A 13,731-nucleotide genomic window follows, 5' to 3' on the forward strand; every position below is an offset into this window, starting at 1 on the left:
CAAATTACAACATTTTAATTATTCGAACAAAATCATTTTGAAATCACGTTCATTCATGTTTATCACATCAGACGCACTGATTTATCACTATTCTGCATTTCGAATAATTTATCATTGGCGATTCGTTAACGAGTTCTACGCAAGCGGAAGTCAAATCATCAAACAAATCATCAGGATTCAGTGTTCAAATGAAAAAAAACATCATTCAGAAAATAATGCGCTATCACTGCAATGGCCTCTTGGTGCAATCATGCATCCAGAATCAGACAACCCCATCCAGATGGCCAACATTCAAGATGCCGCAACAATTCTTTCATGAAATCAAGCAAGTACCACTTTCTACCAATCAAGCAGAACAGGTACACCTGGTGACATCAAGGTAATCGTAGGTGATACCACATGACATTCTACAGTTCAAAGATAAGTACCCAGACTTTCTTTATTGATCGGTACCCTCTCAACGGGGGGAGTATGTTCCGAGTTGCTCGGAATATAATTAACGTAATATTTATGGGTATTTTGTCAAGCCCAAAAACGTTTCACCTTTGCAATTTTAAACTGATATTTCAGACCATATGAACGTCTCCACAACTTGACGTTCTTAACAATTGACAATAGCCTTCTAACAGGCCAGAAAAGCACGTTTTCCTAACACCAATATACCTTTTCTTAAAGAGGTTTATTTCCATGGTCCTAAACTGTGCACCCCACTAAAGTGGGCCTACGCGCTCAAACTCCGATGATAAACACATGGTGCCCATTTATTGCTTCCTTTGAAGGACCCAAATCACTTAACTGTTTGGGTCACCTTATTAACGACACCTTATTTACAACCCTGGAGTGAAGGCTAAAAATCTTACAATCCCATTCACTGAACCATCTCACCAATCAGTATTTTTCACAAATAACTATCTGTCCTGATTGGCCCTTTTTTGGTAACGCCTTCACGTCCTGAACTTCCTTCGTTGCTTTCTTTTCTGGCTGTTTTAGAGTCGACTGGTTAGTCTTAATTCAGCTTCCTTAGAATATACTTACTTCGGTCTGTCTTACATTAACTTTGTCACTATCAACGACTTTAACACACAACAATCATTACAACTAGTGGGATGATGAACTACATCCTTCATTGACCTGGGCACACCAGTGTGGAGGACTCTGAGCCACTCTATCAATTCTACTCTATAACACTAATTTTACATATAATTCCACTACCGTAACAAGTTGTGGAAACGCCATGGGTCGACGAAGATTTACAACCTTCGAAATTAACTATAAATAATTAATATTTTACCCAGCGCGTGAACATAAATGTTGCGTCCATTTTATATTTAGCGATTCTTCACCATGCAAATTACTGGACTAAAACTTCAAATTGCAATAAGATGTATGTATTTGATGTGAAAGATGTAAAATTCTAGTAAGATGTATTCATTTGAACGATGAGTCGCAAATCAGATTCGTCGATATACAACAAAGTTAACTTAACCTTCAATAAAAGGAAGTATCAAACCTTGTTCTTTAACTGCGAAAAGCGTACATATGCATAGACTCTTACGTGTCCATCAACATAAAAACTTAAATATTACTGTAAATTTTTCCTTACTATCATTTCACACACAGCAATTTCAATTAACTGAATATCAATAAGTGTTTCTACATTTTATCGCAGACGATGTACTGACATGCAAATATCGAGCTAAATATATTGACAATTTCGTACAAAAGTCAAAGAGATTCGTACAAAAGAACAATCAAAGAGTTAAACTCTATATCTAGAACCTAAAGTAGTCCACCTTCGGCTAAGAATAAAGTCCTAGATACTAAGTCCTAAACACACAGTACTCGAGTGACTTTTTACCGCAACATCGTTGACAATTAGGACCAGTAGTCCAACCCACGCAATTACACAAATGCTAATTACTTTCGTCGCTAATTTCTTCCCGACTTCACGTGTCCCTCGTTGGGAATAGTTTCGCGATTTGTCACGGTTGATGACACCGCTAAGTATAGAGTCGCGGTTAAAGAGGGAGGCGGGGTCCCGAACGACGTTGGAATTGTTTACATAATTATGCGCCAATTAAAAGGGCAAGTTGAAGGAGGTGCAAGGAGGAAGAAGAGCCCGGGAATCGGTAGCGAGTGGCTGGCAAGGGCAGCAGGCATCTCGATTCCAGCGCAATTAAGGTGCGGTTGAGGAAACCTAAAAAAAAGGGGGCACGCTAGGAAAGAGTGGAATTTAATTAGGAACTCGTGCTCTCTCGTATTTCCAGGCAGCCATGAAGAAACAGAACGGTACACGAGAAGTAGGTGGTTCCGATGAAACGACGAAGCGAATCGGAGAAAAACAGAGGAACGAAAGAGAGACGAGAATTATCGAACCGTGCAATTCTAAGGGAGATAGAGAAGAAACGACGGGGTATCGTCAGCGAAGACATAACAATCAGGAATATGATAACACGCAGGATGGATGCTTACCTTCACCTCAGACCTCGGCAAGGATTCTCAGGAGCCGAGGCGAGGTTGACGAAGAGGGAACCTGGAGAGAGATGAAAGATGATGAGTGAAGGAACCGCGACAGGGGTAGGAGGCGCTTAATTAGAGCCAGACTTCCGTAGGATGCTTGAGGCTTCCCTACGCTCTAAACTTCTATCTTCCCACAGTTTATCCCCGTAAAGTGGCTATCTCGAAATTACCCTCGAAATTATATCGAATTTCGGACCGCCGTACTTTGTTTCGTGGATCGCGAACGCTCGCGACATTTTGAAAAGCGGTGGTGCATACATATATTTTTTTGTTTATTAGCTTTTTATGTCAGATACGTGATAAGTAAAAAATAATTTTTTGTGAAGTCGTCGAAATTGAACATTTGTGTATTATTTTTTATTGGGTGGCATAAATATGTGGCGGACGTAAAATAATTTTTTTTATCGTGATATCAGCAGAATTGAAGATGTATACATTATTAAGTGCATAATAATACATATACATTATTATTATTATTATGTGTTATATTTATGTTCCTAAATTCCTATCTCGCCAGATCTTTACATCCTTACGTCCCTAACTTGAATAATATACAACCTTCAAATTATTTTCGTAATTGGGATTTTTACAAATAAATAATAAATATATAATAAACATATTCTTATATACTCATGTCTTATTTCATTCCAAATAAAGCGTACTCAAGCTCGCTCTCAATAAAATTAAACTTAAACTATACAAAATTATAGATCTAACGCTTCCTAACATCTGAACACACACACTACCGTAAGAATCATTGATAGACATTGTCAAGTAACTAAAAAATTGAAAAGAATCTTACAAATGTCAAAAATTGAAAAACCTTTACAATATCACTATAATTGTAACAGCAATCATAAGCTAGTTAAAAAATCATATAAAAAAACTGATCCTTGATATCATCGTGTCACATTAAACATGACTGCATGTTCATAACTGCACAAGTTACGCACTGAAATATTCTCAGAAATTCTCGTGGGATGTAAATTCGTCCCAAGAGGGCTAATATTGAAGAAAATTTTCGTTCTACATTCATCGAATATGAGCTATAAAATTATAGCTCACGATCGTTCGATAAATAAATATTACCGGAGAATTTAAAAATAGATCGAAAAATCGTCACGTGGTTTTAACGGAGTTCCATATTTAAGCTGACACAGACTGCCAAAATAAACCGAGCCACTGTCTACTGGTTCTTAACACGCGAACGACGAGTTTTCCTGCGCGAATAGAGGCATTCTCACGAACGACAACGTATTTCGCCCAAGCAACAACCGCGACGGCAAGCCGATGTTTACTTTATCCTCACTAATCAAGGGACGTATTTGCGTTTTATAATCCTTGGTCGGCTAAGAGGGTAAAATCTGAAAGCTTAGTGGAATCTCCTTTCGGTCGGATGGGTAATCCTGGCTTCGACCCTCGATTCCACCCCTGCCAGCCCTTCGTCTTCCACGATCGGTCGCGGAGGAAAGCGTCTTCATGAACGTCTTTGTATAACGTTGAGAAAGAGAGACTCCGCGACTACGTCGCCGACTTAATGGCTTATTTTATCCGGTAATATTGCTGCCTAACTTCGAATACGCCCGCGATGAGTTAGTGCGATTCACATTTGAAAGTCCTCAGAGCAACTTGAACTTGGCTTGGTATTCTTTTTTCTTTATTTCCACTGATTTCTTATTTGGAACTATGACTTTTTATGGAAAAGCAAATAAATAGTAACTGATGTTTCTTATATTAACATGTTGAGTACTGTGAGATTATTTATGATTGCCACTGTAAATTAAGGGTATTTCGATTTTTGGAGAATTGTGTGACTATGTTAAAGAAGAAACCATTGTAGAGATAGAGATATTATATTGATAAGATGGAAAATTATAGACTTATAATTTGTAAATTCCACTTCTCCTAATAATTACAGATTGTGAAGTTAATCTGCAGAATCTCAAATTTTCAAGATTAAAGATTTTTTAATTTGAAGATTCGATATCTCCAAATTTCTGAAGCCAAATGTTGGAAAATAAGAAAACTTAAAAGTAAGTAAAACAATAACAGAATAACAATGCAATTCATTTTAGCTACATTTTAAAGTAAATACCTAGAAGGTAATTACAGAGGCGGCGCACTAATGAAAATAACTTGTTTATATTTCTATAAATACATATAACAATGTCATACTATTCTAAAGCGTCCCAAAATATTGATTATTCTCTAGATACTCAAGCCAATTCCGTTTCACTCGAAGATAAATATGTCCACCTATTTCCTCTTTCAGCATAAACGAACATCGGTAGAGTAATCACAAGGAAAGTTTTATAGTGACGATATCCATAATGGGGATGGAATAATTGATAGGTACAAGGTACTTCAACGTCTGAGCCGAAGGAAACACAAAAGGGATGAACCAGTGGTCAGTCTTATCGATAATTCACCCGATTCTACGGACACGATCTGCATGTACGACCACGTAACTCCTCCTTCTTCGTCCTATTTATATGATTAATGAGTTTATAATGGCCGTGCAAGCCTGCGTTTCTACACGCAGGATATTGTATTCCTTCAATATTATGGGGTTTATAATCGTTCCAGATGATTTTAAGGATACATTCTCGATGTGGAACGCTATTATAAATTAACGCATATGCTGCACATCGATGCAGTAACTAAATTTCTTTCGGTATATAAAAAATATCTAATAAATATAATAAAAATATGCTATACGTCGATACGCTAAATTACTTGTTATGTTTGATAAATATTTAATAAATATAGGTTTGTTACAATTTATTTATATCTAAGAAGCAAATAAACATATATTAAACATGTCACAAAATTTGCTTCTATATTTGCCATTATTTTTCGTATGAAATGGTCTCCTTCCTGGTTGTACCATTAATGGAAAACCTTGCACACCTAAATATTCAGATAAATTGAGACAAATAAATTAACGGAACAAATCTACTTTATCAATTATTAATAATACAAAATGATAAATAAATAATACATAAAAGCCACTATATGTAAATTTAAAAAGGAGTATGAAGTAATATAAAATAATATGAAATAATATTCCATAAAACATTTTTAACGATTTCAAATAACTTTGTCTAGAGAGAGCTAACGGAATAAAACAGAGTATAAAAATTAAATCTATTCGTGCAGTATTTTTTCTCATAACAGCTCTTTTATTTACTCTGTATTTTATTATCCTGAATAATTTTGAACGTACCTTCGAGCACTATCCAGCAATTTGTTCTGAATGGTGGATGTCATTTAAGGGCATAAACTTTCCAGACTCGCATTAGACATGGGGTAAATATACCAAGGATTACGATATCTTGCAGGTGGAACTGATAGTTATGTAGGATAGTAGTTAGGGGGTCGATCGGTCGAAACCACCACATTCGAGAATAATCAATTTTGTAAATAAATTAATACCGAGATAAACAATGGTGCGAAAAGAACAAAAAGCAGGACACTTGGCGACGAACAGTTGAAAACAGTTCTAGAACGTTCTTGCAGCGTAAAAGCAATTACGGTTGTGTGCGAAAACTTTGTTCAAAGAGCGAATATTTTGTCAGTGTTGTGATTTTTAATGTTAAATTTATTAATGTTGCTAATGTTAAAATAATTAATAATAAAGTATTTTGTGTGTTTAACAAACCCCTTGATTTTATTCCCACAGTTATGAACCTAAACTGCGGGGGTAGGGTTAATCGCGATCGATCGGTGTAAAATTTCGCTCTGATACCGTAGGGGCATCGAAACTGCGAGTCTGGTGAAATCGAGCTATTGAATCGACATTCGTCATGCGAACGTCAGCCTCTGTACGTGTTCTCCTAGTGGTAACTCTAGCCACTCGACGATAATTCTCTGACTGGCATGCGACTGCCACTCGAACGACACGACATCACACTAACTGTTCGACTGCTTTTTTTCCTTTTGTTCCATTTTTCAGCTGCTCCCGTGCGACTTTGAGTAGCGCTTGCACGAAACGAGACTGCGAACCGAACGAGAAACGATTCGACGTGCATAAAAGTACTTGTAGTTATACAGGATGTCCAAGGAGATTGGGACCAAACGTTAGTACTATTACTGAGATCAAATACCACCCTGAGCGAAGAATGAACCCGTTAAACTCAATGATTATGAATGTACGAAATGTAAAGAGATAGGTACAGAAACGATATATTTCTCAGGAAAGAAATCGTGTAAGGTAAATGTACTCATTAGAGACCACGTCAATCATTGTTCATTTCATTTTATGGAAAATGCTAATTGTGAGAAGACAATTTGTATTATGCATATGGGTCGTAAGAGCCTTTCATTTTCTTTTGTTACGCGTTGCCATTTTGTAGAGATCACGCGATGTTTGATTATATGTATTTTGGCTTGACGATGTTTGCTATAAACACGTGCTCATGTAAGTGTTATAATTATACAAATGTCTGCTTGCATTCATAGAATGGCAGCAAACTAGTACTAAGTTTTACTAAAATCATGTAGACGAACGAAGTTCATGTAAACTTATGTTTGAAAATGTTTTATTGAATCGGTATATGCATTCATCAATTTATGCACAAAATTCGTGTTACATTTCGTTGTACAGAATTGTGTTCGTATGATAATTCTTGGTAATAGTTATTACTGATATTTCCTGCTTATTTACTAGTATTTACTGTTATTTTCAATAGTAATATTGAAAATATCAGTTATTTTCAAAGTTGGCTTATTTCGGAATCAAAAAGTTCGGAAATCATGGATTCGACGAATGGAAGCTTGTATTCCAGAATATTTGTCATAACTATCACAATAAATCACAAATGTCTTTAATATCACATATCTTTGTATATATTTTATTTGTATAAGACTGCATGAACTTAATTTATCCATTTAATCCTAATAACGTGTAATATAAGTTTGCATCCAACTTTAAACACCATGTATATAGTTTTGTAGGTATGCTTATAAATTCTTAATTAGATAGTTACTTAATTATATACTCGTATTAACGACTTGCAATTATGAGTAATAAATATAACAAAATATTCTGAAAATATTAAGTAAGGTTTGTTAAGGGTGAAAATATTATCTAATCAAATATTTAACTGCTTCGATGCTGCAGTCAATGTGCTAAGCAAAGGAAGATTAGTCACATCTAGGCTTCAATCGCATTTAGTGATTATCTAAAAGATTTTACTCGCATTTGATAATTGTATAGAAGATTTTACGTGCATCTAGCGATTGTCTAGAAGACTTGCTCACATCGAGTGATTATATAGATTTTACTAGCATCTAGTGATTACGTGGAAGATTTCACTCACCTCTAGTGATTACATAGAAGACTTCACTCACACCTAGTAATTACATAGAAAGTTTCATTCCCATCTAGTGATTGTATAGAAAATTTCAGTCATACCTAGTGATTACATAGAAGATTTTACTCACACTTAGTGATTATATAGATTTTACATAGTGACTATACGAGCTTTACTCATATCTGGTGATTACGTAGAAGACTTTACTCACATCTAGTGATTATGAGACCTCACTCACATCCAGTGATAACAAAGAAGACCTCACTCAATCTAGTGATTACATAGACCTCACTCAATTTAGTGATTGCATAAAAAACCATACTCACATTTTTCTCTAAATCTTCACCACTGTAGCAGTAACAGCAACTGTATCATCCCTGATCACTGTTACGCCAGTAGAATACTGAAGCTTTCAAAGGTGTTTCTCCTCGAGAATTTCCAGCAGAAATTCGCGAGTCACAACTATTGAATCCACTACCCCCGTTTCCGTGATGATACGAAGGAAGCAACTGACACGTATGCACAACAAAACAAAATAAAGCGTGCCAAGGCTCAAAACATACTGATCCGGTAGGCGTTGGATTGACAAGCAGTCACCGGGACGAGCGACGCCGACGCCGACGCCGACTTATGTCCGCGTTTACCACGGGCCACGTGGCTTCACGTGGTGCACGGATTACACGCCAATAACGCGATAACAGTGGCAGTATAGCGACTTCCTCCTCCCTTTGGATTCCACTTTCCTAAGCGTTCTAAGCGACACGATCGCTATGCCGTTAGGCGAGCTGGATGAGTACGTGGCTTACGAACACGTGGGAAAAGGCGCGTGCGAAACGAGCGTCAGACGGCGGCAGTCTTTACAGGACTGCGTTCATAATAGATGCAGACCATACACGTCACAGAGCGTCGGCCTGACGGTGAAAATAACACACATTTGCAGTTAATTTCGTGGACGATTGTCTCTACAGGGGCGAAACACACTTGTCCCTCTTATTTATTGCGTTCGTGTACCGAACTCTTCGCTTTCGTGTTCTTGGACCTCATTTTTCATCATATATGTCATATATCATGTATCGCATAATATATATCATGTGTCTGATATTATATATATTATCACATATAATATATCATATATTATGTAACATATCACATATCATGTTTCGTGTGTCATATGTCATATGTCAGATGTCACATAAGATACAGTATACATCAGATACCATATACTACATGTCATATATCATACATGGTACATCATACATTATATATCACATATCATGTATCACATATCATGTATCACATATCATGTATCACATATCATGTATCACATATCATATATCACATATCGTATATCACATATCGTATATCAAATATCATATGCCACGTATCATATGTCACGTATCATATGTCACATATCATATGTCACATATCATATGTCACATAATATTTAGCGTATCATACATACGACATATGATACATATATGATACATTATGATACATTAAGTGTTCAAAATGCCAAACTCTTAAGTTTCTAAAACTCTAAATGTTCAAACTTCCAAATTCCAAATTTACTAATTCACCAATTTATTAATTCACATATTTCACAGTAGTCACATTCTCAAATTTCAAAATCTTTAAATTCACAACTTCTCAAATTTCTGAATATCACAATTTCGATATCACGAAATCCATAAATTTTCAAATTTCAACATTTCCATACGTCCAAGTCCGTAAATACTCAAATACATAAACCTCTATATTTCTAAACTTTAAAAATTCTAACTATCGATCGTAAATATAAAAATTTCACATCCAACGCGTGCGGCGACAACACACAATTTTTATTTTATTCACGACTGCATCGCGATGGCCTACATGCGGTTCGATATTTCTAAGAAGGTAGAAAATAGATCCAGTTTTCTTTCACTGAAAAAGTAAGGATATGCTTGGTTTAAAATGTAGTATCACGTTCAATATCGACACTCGTTGAGAAAGTTGCATATTACAAACCGTGTATAGACTGTGCAACCGCAAATCGTTTTCTTTGTAACAAAGTACAATAAGATAAAATACACAGCGAGGTAATGTAACTTTGAATCAGTTCGTATTATAATACGTACCGCTTTTGTATTATAATTTTTTGTCATACAGTTTTATGCCGCCAAACTTTATCAACATATTCCACACGCAAAAATAAGAAAAAGATGTTATTTTAGGACTTTAAACGTTTGATTAAAAGTTTATAACAAAAAAGCAGAATAACTTTTGCCATTTTATTTCTCGATGCTATGTACAGTGTCTGTTTTGTGTGAGAAATTTTGCATTTTCGATAAATAAAAATGATAAAATATGAACATGGGCTCTTAAACATATTGTCAAAAGATTATGAGGAATAGAAATGATAATGGACGATCTGCTTCGATACATACAAATTGTCGAGTGAAACGAACAATTATCGAGTTTCATATTCTTTTTAATAATTTTTAATAACGCATTCAAGAGCCTATGTTCACATACACATTTTTTCTTACTTTTATTTGCAGATTATGCTAGCAAAGTTGCACAGACAAAACTGCATGTGACATTGAATAAAATAATGCATTGTTAAAACATCATTTCATAGTTTTGTTATTACTTCCTGAAACTCTATGTTCATATAACATTCTTCTTATTTTTATGAATGAATTATGTTAATAAAGTTTGACGGTAAAAAATGTAACATTCTTTATGTTATAGTTTTTCTTGGATTATTTGCTAATTAAACCGAACATCTATTATTGAAATATATGAAAGAGAAATCACACGTGTAACAACTATATTTATGATTCTTTAGTGACTATACATGCCAAGCGCAAGATGTTCTCAATATGTCATAAGCAAACATAAGTTGAAAAGGTAGAGCAAACTTTTTCAATATGCAACTTCATTCTTAAGGAAACGCACCTCGAAAATTGGTCACTATAATTGCAAGTAAATTTATTGTCGATAATAGACAATTTCAATAATTTCTTTATTAAATTATCGTCAAGATTTATCAGACTGAAATTGGGCTGAAAATGTTCGATATAACAGTGTTCAATATAACCATTCGAATTGAAACAATATAATTAAAGATACTGACTAATATTATTAAATTGCAAGGAAATAATTGTCTGATTTAAAAACATTTAATTTCATTGTGTTATCGACTAGAGTAGCTTCTAATATATATTTTTAATTATTCCAGTCTTAATCATTTCTGGTAGATCCAGGACTTTAAAATAACCATGCAAATATTAAATCAAATAAACTATGAAGCTCTTCTCTAAAATCAATTTATCTTTAATATTTCAATAAACTTCCAAATCCAGCTTGTTCAAAACTTCATATAATAAATTCTATTGTTCAAGGAGGAAATTTTATACGATAAATTCTGTTGATCAAAAACGAAATTTCACGTAATAAATTCTATTGTTCCCGAACGATATTTCATATAATCAATTCTGTTGTTCAAGGAGAAAATTTTAAACAATAAATTCTATTGATCAAAAACGACATTCCACGTAATAAATTCTATTGTTCCCGAACGAAATTTCATAGAATAATCAATTCTGCTGTTGAAGAACGAAATTGCATACAATAAACTCTGTAGTTTGAAATTTCGTATAACAAAGTCTATTTTACATTGTTTGCAATTTCTTTTACAGAATCAACATATAGAATACTGCTCTACATATATACAATTGTTCTTTCCTTATGCATTAATACAGATTTTATATACACAAAGCAACAACTAATAACGAATATGAATGTCTAAAATTGTAAAAATTCATATATGACTACATATCTGAGGATGTAAATCGATAATAATAAAGTGAGTCTCGCAAAGAATGAAATGACCGTTAATTACACGAAAGAATAACTATGACGTATTTACAACTTGCATGGTATTCGTGTCATGCCATTGAAGTTTTTCAAGTGTTTACGTTCACCCACTTTTGTTTTATAAGTTTACTGTTACGAGGGTTGACAGTGGCCAATGCTATAACTTCAGAAACAGGATGGAAGAAAACACGGAATACTGTTGATATTGCCTCAGTGTAAGACTAAAAACTGGCTAACTTGAAAATTTATATATTTATAATGCATTATAATAACTTATAATTATAATAACTTATAATGCATTACAGTAATTAATAATTTCATTGTAATCAAAAGTGTTAGAGGAAAAATAGTCGCATGAAAACTTATTGAAATACAAAATTAATGTGACGTATCGTCGAATGAGATTTAAATCTAAAATAGAATTAGTTATGTTCAATTACTTTGATTTTGATGCACTGGAAATAAATCTAACGATATCGATCGAATGGATAATTGTATCATACGAGGTATACTTGTATTAATATTTGAATTTAAAAACTTTGGAACTTTGAATATTAAAAGTTTATTTATAAAGTTTATTTCCAGAATGTCGCGGGCCAATGATCATAGCAGTCGAGGCCCTTATAAAATCAATCAATAAGAATGTCGATTTTCATTAGAAGTATCTGTCCATAAAATATAATTATTCTGTTGAAATGAAATTTGAAGTTAAGTATAATAATAATAATGTGTAGTGTATCATTCTTGTTCAATACCTTAATTTTTTTTTGGAATGTTTTGTTAAAATAGAAATAATTTTATTTATATATTGTGACCAATTTTTTACACCCTGTAAGGAATTTTCAAATTCAATTTTTGAAATGTAAAAAGGTTTATTTTTATGTTGTCAGTCCTAGAACTTGTATGATTATAAGATTATACGGATCAAGAAATATAAAATTTATCCCACATTTGTCCTTTAATCGTGACCAGGCATCCCAAGTGTGGCAAACAAAAAACCGCGATAAATTAAAAGGCCGCAGCGAGCGTGACGGTTTTTAAAAGCCATGATTTTCTGGTGAAAGCTCGGGCTATGGTCTCGGTGTACGCGTGTAAGGGCAGACCAGGCCGCCTGCTCCGTTTAGCTGCAACCTGGCAATTACCTGTAGGGCATAATTGTCATCCCTTACGTTTTCCCAGGACGGTTTGCCCGTCTCCCTTCCGCGCAAACCCCGCAGCTGGTTGCTCCTTGCTCAGGGCAACCCCTGGGCCACCCCAACGGGGGCGTCGGGTCACGCGAGGCCGTGCCTGTCGCAGAAGTCCACGCGACGCGCACAGCCACGCAATGCCGAAACAACACCGACTTGCCTTACCGGTATCAGATTTCTAATTACTAATTTACTCCGGCCACCGGCCTCCCCCGACCCCTCGGACTCGAAACCTTCGCCACGACGACGCTAAACCGATTCGTGGTTCGAAACTTCGTATTTCCAATGGAATTTATTAATTTGCTCGACCTCGCGATACGTTGCCGTGGCTCGGGTTATTGCGATTGCTCGAAACACGCCTGTCGTGTGCTCAGAAAGAAGAATTTCGCTCGCGAATCGAAATCGTTAACTTACCGAGTGAAAAGAGTACGGTAGACGGCTACGAGCGATTTATACGTGGATATACTGCGACCTTGCGGTATTTACCTGAAATCAAGAGAAAAATTTATTAGGAATTTTTGGAATCAACTTGTAGGGAGAAATGTACACTATTTATTTTTTAATATTTAATGTATGATTAATGAAAAATGTATATATTTTTAATATTGTAAATTCTTTTCAAACCACGCGTCGAACATCTTATCTCTCTGTACATACCTCACGCTATACATACATATTCTGTTGTACATTCCTCGACAGTCTCTTGTTTTCATTATTCATAACAATCGAAAAAATATTTCAATCATACTATATTCACTTATTTAACACTCTTACCAACTCATTTTTATTGTAAAAACATTTATTTCGTTTAAAAACGCTTCGCATCAAATAAATAAGTTATTTCTTTC

At 34.8% G+C, this 13,731-nt stretch overlaps 1 protein-coding gene across 2 annotated transcripts in view; it reads right to left on the bottom strand.

The window, feature by feature from the left end:
• LOC105662425 (uncharacterized) overlaps positions 1 to 13,731 on the bottom strand; it is a 503,073-nt gene that overhangs the window by 254,303 nt on the left and 235,039 nt on the right. Inside the window, exon 2 of one of the 2 annotated variants that reach the window (XM_076537798.1) lies at positions 13,298 to 13,369. The exons of the other annotated variant lie outside the window; for it this stretch is intronic. The gene's annotated coding sequence lies outside the window, so the exon portion shown is untranslated. The remainder of the gene's footprint in view (positions 1 to 13,297; positions 13,370 to 13,731) is intronic. 2 annotated transcript variants of the gene reach the window in all.

The sequence above is a fragment of the Megachile rotundata genome, chromosome 12 (assembly GCF_050947335.1).
Source record: "Megachile rotundata isolate GNS110a chromosome 12, iyMegRotu1, whole genome shotgun sequence".
NCBI lineage: Eukaryota > Metazoa > Arthropoda > Insecta > Hymenoptera > Megachilidae > Megachile > Megachile rotundata.